General features: G+C 49.0%; 1 protein-coding gene across 3 annotated transcripts in view; it reads right to left on the reverse strand.

The window, feature by feature from the left end:
• The window catches only part of sema6cb (semaphorin 6Cb), a 126488-nt gene that overhangs the window by 74307 nt on the left and 32119 nt on the right, over nt 1-20062 (reverse strand). The window contains exon 1 of one of the 3 annotated variants that reach the window (XM_084471176.1): nt 519-618. The exons of the other annotated variants lie outside the window; for them this stretch is intronic. The gene's annotated coding sequence lies outside the window, so the exon portion shown is untranslated. Of the gene's footprint in view, nt 1-518; nt 619-20062 lie in introns of those variants that run through there. 3 annotated transcript variants of the gene reach the window in all.

The raw sequence follows: 20062 nt of genomic DNA on the forward strand, positions 1-20062 counted from the left end.
CTGCAGGGTGTGAACTTGAAATTACAGCACGGCGATATAATGCGAGACTGTACTCTCTAGAATCAACTCAATGACCCGAGGAGAGAGGTGAGGAGCTGCTGTACAAGGGGAGAATACTGGAACAGACGCTGTGCTCCTCTGCGATGCAAGCTGAACGGCTCAGAGAGGAGAGATCCTGAAATGATGAACATGTGTACAATAACTGGCCAATAACGTGTTTACCTAAAACGGGAGTTCGCCAAGAATGAAGGAACCCCAATCCACCGCAACAATTTTTCTACCCTGAAGAAGTGCAATCAGTGTGAGTGTGCGGTGGACACGGCGGTGACCACCGACAAACAATGTGAAACCGTTCAGGCATACTGGATCCCCCCGCTCGTATTGATCCCAGAATAAAGTATCCCTCGGGGATATCAAAGCGCAGGATTAGGGACCCCCCCCAGCGGCCCCCACGTTGAGCAGACATCAAGGCAACCTTTTTCAGTGAGAGAAATAAAAGGTTAGAGAATGGAACTCACTCGGTTGTGAATGACGGCTTCGACGTCCAATGACTTCGTCTGGTCCCAAGTCCCTCCCACAAACGTCCACTCAGGCGGCCTCAGAAGGGGTGAACCGGCGAAGGGTGGAAGGGGGGGGGGGTGAAGGGGTGAAGGGGGTTTACGATGGGAAAAAGGGGTCCAAAAGGGGCAAGGCAAAGGGGGGGCGGCGGCCGTGGGTCGTGCACGCCGGGTGGCGGGTGGGGGGGGGGGGGGGGGGGGAGGGGGGATATGGAGATTAAATACCTCCCCCTCTTCTACGGTTTTCCACCACCGTCAGCAGTCTTCCTGAGAGAGAGAACAAAACAAAAGACAAAACAGAACCATGAGCGCTCTGGTTGTGCCGAACTCCGTCCCAACCACATAGCGAACGGGGCGGGGGGGGGCGCTGAATCAACATGGCTGCCGCCCCTCAACTGGAGGCAAGGGGAGGGGAGAGACGGAGAGGAGCGTGGCGGCTGTGGGGTGTCCGTGTCGTGGGTAATCTCCTCAGTGTCCTCGCTTGTCATAACACAACCGTCAGCACCAGCGGAGATGCTCTAAACATCTGTAAACACAGCCAGATGTTCAGCTGCCCAGCCCGGGGGGGGGAGTTGAGATGAAGCCAGGGGGAGAGCTGATGTTGACAGACTGAAAAAACTGAACTGAAAAAAATATTTTGGAAATCATTCCTTTGGCAATACTCTCGGTTGCGGTTTGATCGATAGAAGAAATGAGTTTAAAAGAGAAATCGACAGCAAGACACAGTGACACATTGGAATAGAGAAACATGTGTGTGTGTGTGTGTGTGTGTGTTTGTGCTCCTCTCATCAAGTGCTGCTTCTAGAGATGAGTGGATGTTCTGGTGTGTTTAGACGGATGGTCCAGACGCTCCGTCTGGCGGTGCCTTCAAACCGGGTGTCAGTAGTTTCCGTAGCCGGAGTAGCATCATGTACCCACGCTTATTTCAAAACACAGTGTCCATTGTCCTGCGTTACGCTTTCATAAACGTTTCTCAAGGTCAGGGCGACCTCATCCCAGACTGTCATCTGCTATTCAAACAGTTTCTGAAAACAATATTGTTGTGGGTTGTTGTTGATGATGATTCACCTGGAGCCTCTCATTGGTTCCCTGAGCGGGTAACCACTATGGGTATCGGGTGGATGCTGGTGATGCTGTGTAGTGTTAAAATGCCACATATAACCAACAACACCATCAATATTCCTCGAAACAGCTTCCTCAAAGGAAAGGAAAAAAAAATGTTTGTGAGCTGATGAGAATACAAGATGAATGAACTTCCAGACAATCCATTCTTGCAAGGTCAGCGAACAGCAACCAATCTCACCCCCCCCCCCCCCCACCTACTCACACACTCACTCCCCCACCTCATCCCCCTACCCACCCTCCCCCAGTTTTGTCTTTAATGACTGTTGGTGACTAATAGCAGATGGGAAATGGATTTTTTTTCTTTCTGCTGCCACACACCCACACCCACTGCTAACAGACACACTTCAGTTGCATAGACACACACACACACACACACACACACACACACACACACACACACACACACACACACACACACACACACACACACACACACACACACACACACACACACACACACACACACGCACGCACACAGCGTGCTAAAAAAGAAGGCCGATATCAGAGTGGCTTCTCAGACCACAGTGAGAGATTTCTCATATCCGTGCACAAAACCATTTCCTGCTTACAGGAGTCCTCATTACTGACTCACACACACAACCAGACCGACGCAATTTAGACCCCCTTCCCTCCCCCTACTACCCCTCTGGGTTCTACGAGCCCTGCTCAACGTCAGCTTACGTCAGCCTCCTGGAAGCTCTGCCTAACCCCTGGCTCAGGGCCGCCTCTTTATTGGCCCGAAGCGAGATGCTCAGGCAGGGGGTCGGTTAATCGTTGACTCACCCCCTGCATGGTGGTGGTGGTGGTGTTTCGTCTGAAATGAGTCGCTGGTGTGTGGAACCGACTCCACCAACCCGGAGCAATGCGAGGAGCCACGTCACCGTCGGTCCATCAGTTCCGATGAGAGGACCTTTCGTTCCCAAGTCCTTTTCCTGTCCTTGTTTCCAAGAAGGGGCTGTCACTTCTCGCCACGCACCACAACCAAAGACACCGTGTGCTCGACTGATAGGCAGCGACAGGGGCTCTGCACTGACAAACTAGGACACACCGCGCCGTCGCACCACAACACCACATCTCATTAGCAAAGGTAGAACTCGGACGAAAACAACAACCGTGTGACACGCAGGGCTGGCTCGCCCGTATCCAACGAAGGGGAAGTGGCCCCCGCAGGCCCCCGCAGGCCCCATCCCTAAACCCCAAACAACATCAGCTGAGTTCGGCCGGCGTCCCGTGTCCTCCTCAGCAAAAACAACAACATCACTTCCTGCGACAGATGAGTAACCAGATTAGGCGGCCGCTGGCCAGCAGTTTGGGCCCCGATCGCTACACGCTGATCCAGTAAACCAGCGCGCCGCACAATGCCTCCGTCTGTACCCGGACGCCAGGGCCCCGGGGAGCAGAGAGCGGGGATGTCCCCTTTCCTCCTCCTTTTTTTCCTCTGTTATTTTTTGCGCATGTTTAGTCGGTCGCTTCAAAGCCAGAGCTGGAGATAGCGATTTGGGGTTTTGCGTTGACCCCGGCGCGCTAGGTGTGGGCAGCCGGCGGTACCCGGCACCGCCGGGACTATTAGTTCAGGCGCTCGCATGACGCCGGGGGGAAGTGAAGGATAATGCCCACTCTGATTGTTTCATCGCCACACAAAGCTATTGTGCTGCTGCTGCGGCGGCGGGTCTAAGTGGTGTCCTATAATTTCTAATCTCATTTGCTGCGAATGGTCCCGCAGAGAGACCCGCCTCCCCCCTCCTCCCGCACCCCCACCCGCCACCTCATCCTGCCGTAATACTTTGGTGCTGAGCCTCATTAACCAAATGAGCTTTCTGGAGCACAACATTCCCATTAACACAGCGCACCATCCCTCATATTCCTCAAACACCCCCCTCCCCAACCTCACACATCCAAATCTCCATTTTCTGTTTATCTGTTATATTCACCGCCGAGTGTGAGATTCCTGAGTTTTATTCAAACATTCCCTCTTCGCTTCCTGCCGCCGAGCAGACTTCAAGACTCTCAGGCCAGATCCTTTAAACTGCTCCTCCTCCTCCTCCTCTTAGTCCCCCCTCTCCCCATGCATGCTTAACTGCCCCTCCTCCTCCTCTTACTCCCCCCTCTCGCCATCTATGCCTCCTCCCCCCATGCACGCTTTACTACCGCTGCTCCTCCTCCTCGGCTGCCCTCCCCAGTCTCTCCCCATGTTTCCTTTACTAGATATTTCCCAGAAGGCCTTGCAGTAGTGCTCACTGGGTTGTGATCAGTTGGGGTTGGGGGGGGGGGGGGGGGGGGGGATTGATGAGGGTGAGGGTTTGGGTTGGGGGGGGTCTAGGAGTGGAGGTATTAACAATGCAGGGGCCTTGCCTGTCATATTCTCTCCATTAGCCCTGGGGAGGCAGCAGCCCCATTGGCTGATTGATTCCTAATTAGATTAATTGCCGCCTTTAAAAAAAAAAGAGAACAAAACGGAGAAGAGAAGGAGAATGTAATGGACTTGAGGGGTGGGGGGGGGGGGGGGGGGTGCGGGTGGTGGGCGGGGCGGGTGGAGAAGTGCACTCAAAGAGGAGCCTCACCGTCTAAGACTCGGTCATTACCAAGCGGCGTTACCGGAGTGTTTTTCACTCAACACCACGGGTCAGGGCGCACAAGGTTAATACAGTGAGCCGCAGACCCGCGCATCCGATCGGCTAATGCAGGGAAATCGGTTGGATGCGGCTTCTGGAATCGTCTGTTGGGGTCTGTCTGTGTCGTCCCCCACACACACACACACACACACACACACCGGTCTCCCAAGGGGGATAACTCAAACACACACACACTCACTATGACCACACACCTGACTCCACCATCTGGTGGAGAGGGGGGGGGGGGGCACGCACAGCGAGGTTGATTGGTGGTTTTCATTCGCCGCTCGTTCTCCCCCTTTCTGTCCCGTTTCAGTGAGGGATTCAGGGTGTCTGGCTGACCGAGTGGACGCCACCGCGGACACTACTACTCTCTGTGTAGTGTCCGCGGCTCACGGCTGTTCAGGCTCTGCTCTACAGCGTCTTCCCACCCAGAGATAAAACCAATAAAGCACACCGACGCTGGAGCTGCCCCAGATATGAAACAGTGAAAGTGTGTGTGGGGGTGGGGGGGGGGGGGGGGGGGGGGGGGGCGGGTGGAGATACGATATGAAAATCTGTGTTCCTCGAGATTTACATCCAAAATGAACGTTTGTCAGACGGAGAAGAAGCCTCTGTGCTACCTGGGGCGGCTCGACCTTTAAATGTGAGGCACTAGACGCCGGCGGTGGCGGCGGCAACGACGGCGGGCCCGTCCCGTGACAGCGCGGTAACGAGACGCGCCGTCGAAGTTTGAAATGTTGCGGTGTGCCCCGTTGATAACGGCAACTCCTCAGGGGAGGGGAGATGTGTGCGTGGGGAACGTGTGTGTATGTGTGTGTGTGTGTGTATGTGTGTATATTTGTGTGTGTGTGGTGTGTGTGTGTGTGTGTGTTTGTATGAGCCTACGTGTGTGTGTGTGTGTGTGTGTGTGTGTGTGTGTGTGTGTGTGTGTGTGTGTGTGTGTACATTTGTGTACGTTTGTGCGTGTGTTTGTGTGTACATGTGTGCGTGTGTACATGTGTACTTGTGTGTGTGCACACACTGATACAGCTCCTTTTTTTCCCGGATGAACATCTCCAGTATAGCATCAACAACCTCGTCCCACTGGGAGGGAGGGGCTCGCTGTGTGTGGGGGTCGCTTCCCCCAGGGGAGGCGTGCCTCGGGGGGGGGGGGGGGGGGGGGGGGTGTACCTTACGATAGGAGCGCATCAGAGTTTGGGAGCGAGAAGGGTCCTGGTGCGATCTCTAATGCTGTCCACTGTCTGTCTACCTGCTCCCTAATTAGCCTCAAACTGTATTCACTGTGAGCTGATGGGATTGCAAATGTCTTTTAAATGACTCAATACCAAGAGGTTTAGTGAAACTACCTGGAGTTTTGAGGATGGGAAGAACAAGGATTTGGAGAAGTCGTATTATGAATCTGGGGAGAAATTAAAAAGACAGCTCATTATGCCGCATTGCGGTCTGTCCACCGTTCCATCTCTCAGTCTGTGACATAATGATGCCATCGGTACTAGGAGTCTCAGTGATGGGAGGGATGGGTTCCTCTTCCTGTTCCCCTGTCACATGACCCCAACCAGGTCATGTGGTCAAGGAGCCGGTCGTTGGATGTGTTTTGTACACAACAACAAAGAAGCAAAAAGAAGGTCATTAAGATTCCAGGTCAGAAATGGGCTGAATGCTTAATAAGTTATGGAGCCCACAGGAGAGGGAGAAGGGATTCAGAATAAGAAATGTCTGTTATTTTTAGTTTATTCTGCTTTGTCAAATGGATCCGTTATGCTGATGTTGTTCGTGTCTACTTTAGTTTTCCACTAAAGGCACAAATAGTCTAAGAAAGTAAGCTAATAAATTATTTGTCAAAGAGCATTCAGAAGCTGAATGCAATGTTTTACTATTTTTAACACATTGCTACCAATACCAATTACTGAAATGTATCCTCTTGCCTGAAATGGATCCTTGTCTTTTTTAACTAACACAAATATGCATTGCATGTTTTTTATGGCAGGTTTATAATAACTTAAAATAAATAGTGTTGGAAAAGAGTGTTGCTCTGTAAGAGTTAGTGACTTTACAGCCATCAGAACAAAGAAACAAACAGCCAAGAAGGAAAAAAACCACGCATCTCCCTCTTAACAATCTTAATTAATGATTTAAAACACAAATGCATAAAACCCAACACCCAATCAGTGTTTCTGAAAGGTTGAAACTCCCGGGGTCAGACATTCGAAGTCCGTGCCAGGGTTTGGAAGTCAACCATCTGGACTCAGCCAATCAGCAGTGGCCCAGCGGCACGGCTAACGAGCTAAATCAGCTGGCAGCCTGGAGCTCATAAATGCATCCGCTCCAGCCATCTACTAGTCAGATGTGTAAACTCCTCTGAGTGTGTCTGGCTGTGTCTGGCTGACCAGACCCGTCGACCCCCCTCTCCTCATCTCCTACAACACCGCAACCATAGCGTCCTCCGGCCAATAGAGGCTGACCTTGACGCGTCCGTCCGTCCCCGCCCCCCCCCCATCCCTGGGGTCACTCTGTATTCTTGCTCCTCCTCCTGTGGCTGACAGCTGGCCTTTGGGCTGAGATGCTCTTCGTGACCTCTGACCTTTCGCCCCAACTCACTCACAACGCCCACGCACTCCCTCCCTCTCTCCCTCCCACCCACCCTCCCTCGCGCACCTCAGGATCTTCCCTGATCTGAACCCGTGGATCAGAGTGGAAAGTGCCGACCAGCACTTCTCGGGAGGTCGTCAAGGTGCGGGCGCGTGCGTGGCGCTCTATTGTTTGCTAGAGAATTGCTTTTGAATAAATGGATGCAATCTCCTGCTTAGGAACCGGGTAGGGAGAGGGGTGGGGTGGACATTAAATGGGTTATGGGTTCCTCTGTGCACAATGCTGTTTACAGAGCAAACAGAGGCAATGTTTTAAATTCAGTTGTGGCTGAAAAATAATTTTCGACCAGCCATCTCCTTCCCCTTTAAATACTCCCTCACCACCAAACATCAAAATCCCAATAGAGGAAAGGTTGAGGGGGGTGGGGGAATCGCTTAACCAATATCTGAGCGAGAGAGGTCCCGCACGGCCACTCAATAGTATTCCTCCCTTACTTAATATCCTCTCTGTTTCCCCCTCACTCGTCCAACACGCAGCAGTGGACCAGTAAATCCTAACACATGCATCTGCAAACCCACAGAGGTGGGCCCAGCTTATCAGACAGAGAGACACCACCGGGGACCCAGAATGCAATGGGCCTGGCGGTGTGCTCATAAATCAGCGTGAGCGGGGCTGCGTGCCACATGCGTTCTGCTTTCCAATCTGCCAGGTGCTGTCGCTTTATTAAAGAGAATATTACACACAGAAGGCAGCCCACTGATAACCCTCCCACGATGCAGACGTTTAAACAGTCCCAACCCACACACACACAAAATATATATTTTTTCCTTGTGGGCACAAGTACATATTTGAGATCTGCTCATACGTGTGTGTGTGTGTGTGTGTGTGTGTGTGTGTGTGTGTGTGTGTGTGTGTGCGTGCGTGTGTGTGTGTGGGGGGAGACAGCAGACTGACAGCGCTTTCTTGTCGCGTTCCTCGATGACAATGAGACGCTGTCTACCTCCCACGGTGACTGGAGCGCCACTGTGTGGATGTGTCAGAACCCATTCATGTCCCACATGCCTTTTCCACATGCTTTGTTTTACGACAACACGCATATAGGTGGGCGGGATGTGCGTGCATTTTTTGAGCGTGTGCCTTTTATTGTATGTGTGTGTATTTTATTGTATATGTGTGTGTGCCTCTGTGTCTTTTGAGTATGTGTGTGCATTATGAATGTGTGTGTGTGTGTGTGTGTGTGTGTGTGTGTGTGTGTGTGTGCTTTCGAATGTGTGTGTCTATTAACATGTGCGTGTCTGTGGGACTGAGACCATGTGTTTATGTTTGTGTGCATGCATGTGTGGCGTGTGTACATATATGTGTGTGTGTGTGTGTGTGTGTGTGTATAAATGCGTGTTTGTGTTTTCAATGTGTGTGTGTCAATGAACATGCATGTGTCTATGTCTTTGTGTATGTGAGCATGTGTGTCTATGAACGTGTGCATGCGTGTGTGTGTGTGTGTGTGTGTGTGACCTGGTGTGTACATGCGTGCGCATATGTGTTTGTGTGTGAGATCTACTCGTCTGGTCTACCTACTGCGGGGAATGCGGTTCAGTGTGTCGCATGTCACTCTGAGCATCAGAGTTTAGATCGCCATCAGCTAAAGATGCCATTTGATGACCCTGCGCTCTCTAAAGGTCACAGGAGGCCATCACTGTCACTTAGCAACTACTGGTGTGCAGATGTGTGCAAGGCAGTTTAAATAGTGTTGCTTTGGGATTCTGCAAAAATGCAATTAAAAATCGAAAGTATTTTGTTGCTTAGATATATTTATTCTTACTTATCTATTGCCCTCCCACTTCACTAGTCCTGCACTATACTGTGACTAAGGTTAAATGCTTAAAGCGGCAATCAGCAATTTTTGCTCGCCCCACTTTATTTTGATTGAATTGTGTTTTTATTGAGTCTCATGGTTCCCATCGGCTCTATAGCAATGGCCAGTCGTCAAACAAATGCATGGGACCCATGAGATTCAACCAAAACACAATTTAATCAAAACAAAGCGGGGCATCTAATGATCGCTGATTGCAGCATTGGAAAAAGTTGAACAGTTAAAATGCCAACCAACACCTTGAAAGTTTAGTTATTTGGCAATATAATGCAGTCAAATGATTGACTGCATTGATTCAGGTTCTGGATGGCTATCATTCTTATCTCCCAGACCACGGCGAGGCATCTTGAGAACCAAAGCAGCTGAAAACTATTAACGTTGTAATCTCTCTGCAGATTATAATCTCTGTTATGTGATAGATGCTCCCCTTTACTTCCCCCTTAAAATTGCTGTTTTCGTGTGGCAAAAAAGTTAATAAAAAAGTCAAATTCTAGAAGGATCTGTATTCCCTAACAGCCACATCATATTCACACACAAGGCACACAAACACCAGCCGACTTCAACCACACACTCACCGATGTGACCTCCACTGGTAGAGACGGCCAAACCCCAACCACACAGAGGTATCGACACCAGCCCAGCCCAGCCCACCAAGCTCCCCCTGCAGTGGGGGGGGGGCTACCATGATGTCATCATCATCAGCCATCCGATTGGCTCGCGCACGTCTGCCTATCAGCCTCTGAATCCAACCCGACAGGTAAATCCTGGATTACAGGTCAGACTTGTCGTTTCCTGCCGACATGTCATTCTGTGTGTGTGTGTACGTGTGCGCACGCGCGTGTGTGTGTGTGTGTGTGTGTGTGTGTGTGTGCCGCCATCTTGGTTGGAACACAGAGCGAAGCCTCAACTCCCCCCCCCACCCCACCCCTGGACCCTCATCCGGAAGCCATCAATGAGGCGGCGTGGACCGGCATAGAGGGGAGGATAATGAGCAGCCGTTGCTGTGTCACCGCGGCTGACAAGCCATGCTCTTAAGCTTCCAATCGTCTCGTTTCCCCCCGGGTGCACGCAGAGCTTTTCAGCACACAGCCCGTCCCCCCGCGCCAGGCAAGGGGGAATGCTTCTTATTCCCCCCCCCCCCCGCAATCCCTCTGTCCACGACGGGGGGTGTCATCGCCATGGAAATTATTAATGATGGTACGACTGGGCTTTGCGTGACCCTTCAGACGTAGGGTCGGATCAACGGTCACTACTCTCGGCGAAGGGACTGCGGGGGGGGGGGGGGGGGGGGGGAGCGTGAGGGAAAAGGTCAGCGTCTGGCCTCTCCCTGGAATGGTCACAATGATGACAGCCGAAACTGCCACAGCTCGATGCCCACCAAAACACTAAAACACGGCTGAAGACAGCCAGGTAGAAGGTTATCTGTCTGTCTGCGGCCCATTTGCAGGATCCCTGGACCGTGAAACTGGGGTGAAGGGGAGAGGGGTAGGGGGTTGTTGGACACCCAGTTCTAAGGTTCTGGGTTCAGACCACAAAATGTCCAGCAAGTTGCCACCTACGTGCTCATAAATGAACGTGCATGTAGAAAATGTAGTAGGTCGTTGTCTTTGGATAAAAGTGCCGGCTAGAGGTCTCCACGGTGAAACAGCGATCGTAAATAGCCTTCAAACTGTTATTTACTACCGGCTTCCAAACCATGTCCTTAAACCTATAAAACTATGCAGAGGGGTAGAGGAGAGTGTGGGTTTCTGGCGTGGGTAGCTGGCCATTAGCGGTGTCAGTCACATTCAGCCAGGGGTATGTTTACCGGGGATACGACCACATTCCCCACGGGGACACGGAATGTGCACCGCTGACGTTTCCTGCCGAGTCACATTCTATGGCTGGCCTCCCCTTGTTGTATAACACAAGGGTGCCAGATTCCTGAAAGACATACACACACACACACACACACACACACACACACACACACACACACACACACACAACAAACCTATGCACGCACACACACACATACACACACAAACATATACACCCACATGCACACACAGACACACACACACACAAACATATGCACCCACATGCACACATACACACAAACATATACACTCACATGCACACACAGACACACACACACAAACATATGCACCCACATGCACACACAGACACACACAAACATATACACCCACATGCACACACAGACACACACAAACATATACACCCACATCCACACACACACACACACACACACAACTTGCTTTGTGCAGGGGTGTTCTGTTGAGGGAAAATGCTTTTTTTTACTGAAGGATCAGTTGTAAATACAACGATCATTCGTATTGACAAAGGCTTTGTATATTTTAACCGCAATTGTTAAAAAAAGTCGATTCAACAAACCCATTTCTGAGGTGAATCACTGCCCAAAAGGCCATCCTATTACCACTCCCAGAATTCAGGAGTTTTCGCAAGCCTTTGACACGTGTACAAAAACATGTTGTTTCTCAGTCCCTTTAAACAATGCCTCATTCATGCGTTTCAAGCGATACTTTTCAACCAGTAATGGTGAATAAATCATACTTTATACCGGATCAAGTTCCTTTCTCAATATTTATAGTTCAAGGCACCGATCCACTTATTCACCTTTTTCTGTCTCCCAGGAGGACCTTTTACACGAGCCTCATAAAGGTTTGAGGAATCCGTCTTGATTTTAAGCACATCCCGTGAAGGAGTTCCAGGGTAACTCTGGAGTCTCCCAGGGTTCCTGCACTGTGTTTGGACAACTTTTCTCTCTCCCCTCCCATCTTTTAAATTCTATACTTCAGCAGCTGCATGAAATAAAGACACACCGAAACCAAAGCTTTTTGGAGGAGAAAATTAAAAAAATAGAAAAACTACTCAGCACAGATAAGTAAACACAAGACAAAGGATCCGATCTTTGACCCCGTAGCAGAGATAGCGAGATAACGCACGCAACAATAAACATCCTCAGTCCAGATCTGATGTTTATCCAATACATCGCGTTCTATTGTGTAATATAGCAGAGTGGCAGCTCAACTAGGGATGCGCAATAACTTTTTTTTTTAACCGATACCGATAACCGCTAACTTTCATCTCCTAAAGGCCGATACCGATAACCGATAACACACACAGATATACATATATATGATCATGACATTAATACTATGAACAAACCCAACAACCTTTGGGTTTTTATTCACACTTGATGCGGTGTCGCTCAGACATCAGTAGAATCAACGGGGGGTTTAGGGGGGCGGGGGTCGAAGTTCGCAAGAGGCGAGATAAGGACGGCCCCTGTCAGGTGTGTTTTGTTTGTGTCTGACCGCAGACAGCAGCAGAGGCAGAATGGGCAGAACTCATCGCGATCATCTTAAATGTTGCTGCAGTGATGCATCATATATTCCGTTGCATCAACAACATCCGCATCGATCGATGAAAGATTGGAGCATGAGTTAGTGACAAATAACGAACGACTGCGTTACCGGAGAAAGACAGCGTCTTCATTTGCTTCATTTCACATCTAACAAACACTGGGACAAATGTAATTGATTTCTGTGTTTAACTAGCTCGCAGTTGTCAATAATAAGTTATGAGAGTATGTATATTAGCGTATGTGTGTGCGCGGGAATGGCAGTATGTGTGTGTGAGTGGACGAGCGAGGAGAGCGAGCGGTAACATAATAATAAAAAAAAACATTTTCTCTATACGCGTGCAGTTGTAAACTCATGTATTGTAATTGATTGTATGCTGTGTACTTTTAGGGTTACGATAAGACCTATCATTTAGCGTTATCATAGTGGGCGTTATCGGGTCTATTCGTCATGATATCGGACTTGGAATGACGTAATAATTATTGTGCACCCCTAAGCTCAACTGCGTAAGAAGTGCTGCGTTATTAGCGAGAAGAAACTACAGAACAAAATAAAAGAAACCCATGAAAACAAAAACCCTGACTACAGCGGTGTTCATTCAGCGGCTCCAGACGCCTGGAATGCGTGGACCGAAAGCACGGCAGAACTTTGGCCACGTGCCAAACCGCAAAGCGTGACAACACCGTCGACAAAAGCCTGACTGTACGCGGCGGGTTGTAAATACATAACTCTACTCAAAGCCCTCATTATCAACCTCTAGTGAGCCCTCGCTCACACAAACACCTCCTCCGGTCCAGCGCCAAAACGCCGGCTCCCTTCACTCATCGCCCTCCCAACGGCCTGTCCTGCAACGGGGGGGGTGGGGGTCTGCGGGGAGGGGGTGTGGGTGGTTGTCAACGAGGTGGTGGTGGTGAAGGAGAGGGCCAGCGACATGCGGGGTACGTGCCTGTACCGAGCGCCACCCTACAGCCGGGCAAGCCCCAGTGGCAAAGGGGTGGCGGTGTTGGAACCAATGGTAAGGGAGCACGGATTTGCTAGGCAGGCTGGACGTTTGTGTTGGAGTCTGCTGACGACCGCGCTTCCATGTTTCTGAGGCGCTGCCAATTGTCGGCCTGACCCACGTCCAAACCCCTCGTCTCTTCCCAGAATGCATCTCTCTCGGCCATCAATAGGGAAAGTAAAAAGTACAGCTGTGTGAACTGTGGTTGGCAGTGGCGTGTATTTGTTCCCGGATAATGAAGCCAATAAGTATGCCTCCCACAAGTTTGTATAAAAAATATATATGAAAAGTGTCCAGGGAAAGACTAGCGGGGCCACATTAGAAATACTCTGCAGCCGGGCTGCACGCAGAGAGGACAAAAGAAGAATCTTGGCAAACTCATTTTCCATCCAGTATGCAAACCATCAAACAAGGCCAAGAAGCACAGAGAGCAAGATGGTCTGTTGAGATAGTCCTTTCCTATTCTTGGAAGCCTTTCAAGAGTCTATGAAAACCAGAGGTCTCTCGGTCTCTCTCTCTCTCTCTCTCTCTCTCTCTCTCTCTCTCTCTCTCTCTCTCTCTCTCTCTCTCTCTCTCTCTCTCTCTCTCTCCTCTCTCTCTCTCCTCTCTCTCTCTCTCCTCTCTCTCTCTCTCTCTCTCTCTCTCTCTCTCTCTCTCTCTCTCTCTCTCTCTCTCCATTTACTGATTCTTATTCAAGCCAAGAAATCGGGATCCAAACAGGAAATGCTTAACCTCCTGCAGGGGATAGTAGGAGCACTGGCCGTGTTTGATTGAGTGAGTGAGTGAAATACCTAGGGACCGTGTGTAAATATCATTAGTTTAAAAAAAAAACACACTCAGGGATTTACAAAGATTAAAATCAAGAAATAAAAACAGAGCATGCGTCAAGAGTTTCTTGGGCTCTAGGGGGTATTGCGCAGTACTGCGACTGACAGTGACAGGTCAACTGGAAGATTCAATGCCAAGAGAACCACTCACACACACACACACACACACACCCACCAACACACACACACCCACCGAAACACACAATTTCCTTTTTCAATATGCAATACAATAACAGCAGCGTTCGTTGCCCTTAAGCACAACGCGTTTCACTGGGAAATCTCTCTTGTTCTGGAGCTGCTGCCGTTCTGGAGGTACAGCCGCATAGCCCAGACAGATGGTCCGGGAGATGAACAGGAAATGGACCTGCTGGAGGGGGGAAAAAACCCCAGCGGTCCCCAGCGTCTACACCGGGACGGCCGAGCCGCGGCCATGGGGCAGGTGCTCCACCCCCCTCGATCCTCATCTGTGCTCTGATTGGCTCCCCAGAGAAGATGCTGTCGTGTTGATAACCAATGATGTATAATTAAGGACAATAACACAGCAGCAAGTGGGGGGGGGGTGCATGGAGCGAGGGGAGAGAGAGCCATATCTGCTCGGTCTACTTTACATTCACCACGTGAAGCGTTGAAGGCCCCTGCAGTCTGGGAATAAAGTGCCTTGAAATTTAATCACCACTAATTGTTGGCTGCCAATCCGCTAAGCTATTGTCGATATCCCTGCCAGCAGCACTAACTTTTTGTGAGCTTGTGGTATTTTTTCCTTAAAAAAAAAAAAAAAAAAAGGGTTTACATCAGCCGAGTGATGGCTCATTCTCCCGTGAGTTGGAATTCCTCCATCAACCTCACAGGACAGGAAGAGCACAGGAAGCAGTGGTCGTGCGTTCTGGGGTGGCGGTGGAGAGAGAGAGAGAGAGTGGGAAGCGGATACACTGGCTGGCCGAGGCTTATCTGCCAAAACAGCCAGGTAACCCCCCCCCCACCTGGCACACACACACACACACACACACACGGCTGCAACTCATTGATCGTGTGCAGGGTAAATGAGGTGTGTGTGCATGTGGGGAGCCGAGAGAGATGGAGAGAAGGCAGGACATGGCGGTTTAAGAGAGGGTAGGAATCAGCAACACGAGAGAAAAAGTGTTGCGTGTCATATATGGGCCTTTCGAGGTTACATGGATTTTGGACTAAATATAAATCTGATGTAGCATAGAAAACAGATGAAGAGGCACAAACAGGAACGTGTGTGTGTGTGTTGTGTTTGAGTGTGTGTGTGTGCGTGTGCCCGCGATCATGTGTCCAGTCCACAGAATAAAAACACAGCTTTAAGAAAAAAAGGCAGTTTTTTTTCAGTTTACAGCTTTAAAGCACCAATTTATCATTTATCTCACACACACACACACACACACACACACACACACACACAGTATTCCCACGCTCTCTTGTGCACCCAGAGACACCACACAGCCGTGGTGCTCCAACCCTCTTCCTCTGGAGGCAGGGCGGGGGGTGGGGGGGGGCGCCAAACTCATTTCCTGATCCGCCAAATTGTTGACTAGGGAACACAGGGAAGGGATCCGTCCAGCTTGCCACGTGAGAGCGCGCGAGAGAGAGAGAGAGAGAGAGAGAGAGAGAGAGAGAGAGAGAGAGAGAGAGAGAGAGAGAGAGAGAGAGAGAGAGAGAGAGAGACAGAGAGACATCACAGGCATCGAATCAAGCATGACCTTGAAACTCACCCCCTGGAAACACACTGATAAACCATCCAATCACAGGGCAGGACATGGAAATGGGGGAGGGGGGAGAAGAAAAACACCTTTACCCTCTCCTTTGATGTCCCCTGCAAATCTGTTTATATGGGGTGGGGGGGCCCTCTCCATCCCAGAGGTCAAAACAATCCCAAACACCTGAGGTGCAGGTCGGACCCGGACGCTCTGCTAAGCTCTGTAATGCAATTTACAGTGCCCCGCGCCCCCCCCCCCCACCGCCACACCTCCCCACACTTGTGATTGATGAAAAGGCCCACCTTACATAGCAGAGGGCCCCTGGCCAGCCCCCAGAGCCTGCGATTCATCACTTAACACCTGGCTGGGAGCACATTCGTCTTCATGCCTGCCACAAATCCTACCCTGGACCAGGACCCCCTCCCCGCGATGACTACGTCTGATTGGAGGGATCTGTGAGCCCAGTGGGTCCAGGATAAACAGCTAAAGGGGCGTGATGTTGTTTGTTAAGTGTTGTGTCTGTATTCCGCAGATTATGTGTGTCAGGATGGACACTGTTGATGCGAGTCCTCGTATGCCCTTGCAGAAATGTGTTGATCAAAGACGTTTTAAAATTCTCAGTCAATGTGGGGGGAGTTACAGCAGTGATCGCTCATTGATTTTTCAAAGAGAAGAAAATAAGTGGTCCAACAATTTGACAATGTATGTAAAAACAAACTAATGGTTTTGTGTTTGGTCTGACCGTCGGTTTGCCCATAGAGTCCTGAACCCAAACCAGCTGTTGGGTCCAACTGTATTTTTGGCCAAGTGTTTACCACAGCGGATACAACAAACGCATGCATCTCTCTCTCTCTCTCTCTCTCTCTCTCTCTCTCTCTCTCTCTCTCTCCTCTCTCTCTCTCTCTCTCTCTCTCTCTCTCTCTCTCTCTCTCTCTCTCTCTCTCTCTCCTCTCTCTCTCTCTCTCTCTCTCTCTCTCTCTCTCTCTCTCTCTCTCTCCCTTCCTCGGCCTTGGGTGGAAGGGTAATTGTTATGCACGCCCCAGCAGGCCTCCACGCGAGCCAGCTATGCAGTGTGGGCACACAGCACAACTGCTCTGCTGTGCCCTGACAGATTCGGTGGCACGGCGGCTGTGATTGGTCAACAGGACCAGAACGAGCCCATGTCGCCCGTCAGTGATATGCCGCCAGAGAAGGTTACCCCTCCGAGTGGTTCCACAAACTGGGATTTTGCCAAGCAGGTTTAAAATAAAAGATTTTGTTTGAGGTGCCATTGCATTACACCCCAGGCAGGCCTGGAGAGATACGTGGGGAGGAGAGGAAGAAGAGGAGGAAGAGGAGGAGGAAAGGGGTGCCGGAGGTGGAGATAGGTCTAACGAAGACCACCCCGTGGTCAGGGTAGTCCTGGCATACTGCGGAGGTCTGGAAGACGGACGGTTAGACTGGCTATGGAATCGATCGGTGAGGAAAGCTCTGCACCACGCGGTACAGTTTGAACCGTCCAACACACACTCCATACACACTCTGAAAGTACAACACACTCACTTTAAAAGTACACTACACAATTGGACCTCAGAGATGATTAATGGACCAGCCGAACTGACAACGATTGTCCAAGTGTTGATGGCCCTGACACTGAGGGAGGCTAAAGCAACACGCACACACACCTCAACTGAAGGATTGAATTAAAGTGACTACAAGGAATAAACACTTGCACCTGTATACAGAGTACCGTATTAAATGAAACCACACACACACACACACACACACACACACACACACACACACACACACACACACACACACACACACACACACACACACACACACACACACACACACACACACACACACACACACACACACACACACACAGCATTTTAGTGCAGAATCCTCAGACAGGAATTAGGTTTTTCCAAACCAACCTTGATATGAACATGAGCAGAGAAATATAGTACAAGCATTCTGCTGGTTGGTTGAGGAACACATAGCGTTTAAAGATGCACAGTATGGGGTCCTCATGTAGGAAATAGAGGTAATCATCTCCTCAAACCACCCTTCCCTGCACAGACCCCACTGTCTGGTTTCCACCGTCCCTGAGGCATCTCAAAACCTTTCAATTTTGTCTGTTTGAAAGTCTGACAATTTTGGAATTTTATACTTCAGTGATGTACAATTAAGCAATCTTACACAAGATGGCGTTCTTGAATGTCATTATTGGTACGCGAAGCACAGCCGTAGGAACGAGGCGCTTGTGCCGAGTACCAATAATGACATTCAAGAACGCCATCTTGTGTAAGATTGCGATTCAATAACACAAATCATCTTCATTATCAACAACAAAATATTTTCATATTGTGGGTTAATTTGCCCTCAAATTCAAGCTTTCTGCCCGAGTTCATCTCCATCAGAAAATAGTTCCTATAATAACGATAGCCGACTCTTGGTCAGTTGAAAGTTGTTATGGAAACTAGGCTCATGAAAGTAGTTTCGGCTAGTTAGCGTAGTGATACTTTCTGTAATTAGGCACAATCTTTTTGTCTGATCTTTCACCAGGCATTTAAACACGCTCAAGAATGGGAATTGACCAATCAGAGTGCTTGCGTAAACTTGCGTGTTATTGAATTTCACATCCAACACTGGTCATGCATTCCGTTTTTTTGATAATGTTAGACCTAGAAAAACAGATCTGAAATATAAGTTATCCAACTAGGCTTTAACAATTATGGTTGCATTACCTCCAAAACTGCAATGGTATTCTAGTATAAATGCGTTATGTATGGTACAATATGTACCATTTTATCATAATAGCGCACACAAGACAAGTGTAGCATTACTTCACAATCTAATAATCCATACTATAAATTGAGGACGTGAGAAATCGTACCCCCAGTGAAATATTCCTAGCCAACAACATGGCAACTTAGCAAACACAATTAGCATACTAAATATAGTAGCTTAGTTGCTCAAGATTTCCAGTAATAAAACAGTATATAAGCAATTATAATGCATTGATTGGCTGGCTGCAGTTTCAATCACATTTAGCAAATGTATTCCTATAGAAACTAGACAGAGTTGATGAATGTAAGTAAACACACCAAGTCAACCCCATAATGGACCCCACCGCACATATTCATCACCCTGGCTGAACCCCAGACGGCCTGCTGTAATAATGCAGGCACTGTAACTCGTGGCAACGGTGACACGCCTTCTGTCATGCAGGCCTGACAGCGTCGCCATAGCAACCCACTGCCTGACACCGCAACTACATGGCGGCAGGAAAATGGACTGACCAGGGCTGGAACTTTCAACTATGCGGTTATGGGCTAGTGTTAAGAAAAACCTCTACAGAATCAGGCCCCCAAGAGAAATATTAACTTTGCTCTAAATAAAATAACTAAATATTTTATTTAATTATTTTATTTTATTATAATAAAATATGTACTTTCTCCTACTATATAGCCTTTTGGCATGCTTTAATCAACATCCTTACAAATAACAGAGCAGGAACAGTGGTTGGACTGAGCAATATGAAAAGAAAATAATTTTGTGAAGAGTTGGACATAAACTATATTGCGGTCATGGCATTTTTAGTAGCGATGAATCTTAGCAACCTAACAGTTAACATAATAGTTCCCCGACTGATGACCTCTGTGCTTTGGCTCAACTTTTTGAGGCTTGAGAGCACGGTCCAAACCGTCGTGATTCATGTGGCTAAGAAAATAGAATCATAAAGAAATAAAGATTTGAACGGGAAATTCTGTTCACCCCAATCCTGTCACCGGAGTTGTTTGCTCAGACGCGATTGCCAATCTCAGCATCAATTCAATAATATTGACAACTCGATAAACCCACCCGATCGGGGACCAAACATAGCGGTTCACCCTAACCGACGTCACTGGCTTTTTCACTGCAGCTAGTGATTCACGGCGGAATGCGGCACTCAGATACCACATTCAAAATGACAACAAACCCGCTAATAGAATGGCATTCGTCAATGGGGGGATAAAATAAACAGCACGTTTTACCTATTTTGTCTATTTTGACTAGAGTCTATTTTGACTAGAGTCAAAATAGAGGAGGAAAATCGTAAAACCATATTTATTTACAATACAAAAGCAGAGAGTGAAACTAACCGATGTCTGTCAAGGTTTATCTAGCAATTTTCAATCTGCTGCCTTTACCCTGAGTTGTCTCTCTCTCCTTCTCCCTTCCTACCTCTCTCTACCTCGCTCTCTCAGCCCTTTGGTTCGGCTGTTTACACTGTGATGAATGGCTTCATTTCCAGACATATTTTGTTCTTCAATTCCTTTTTTTTTAAGAATGAGATTACAATCTGTGCAATTGTGCGGAAACAAGATTGATCTCACCAACGTAA

This window comes from Micromesistius poutassou (assembly GCF_964030765.1).
Source record: "Micromesistius poutassou genome assembly, chromosome: 8".
NCBI classification, from domain to species: Eukaryota; Metazoa; Chordata; class Actinopteri; order Gadiformes; family Gadidae; genus Micromesistius; species Micromesistius poutassou.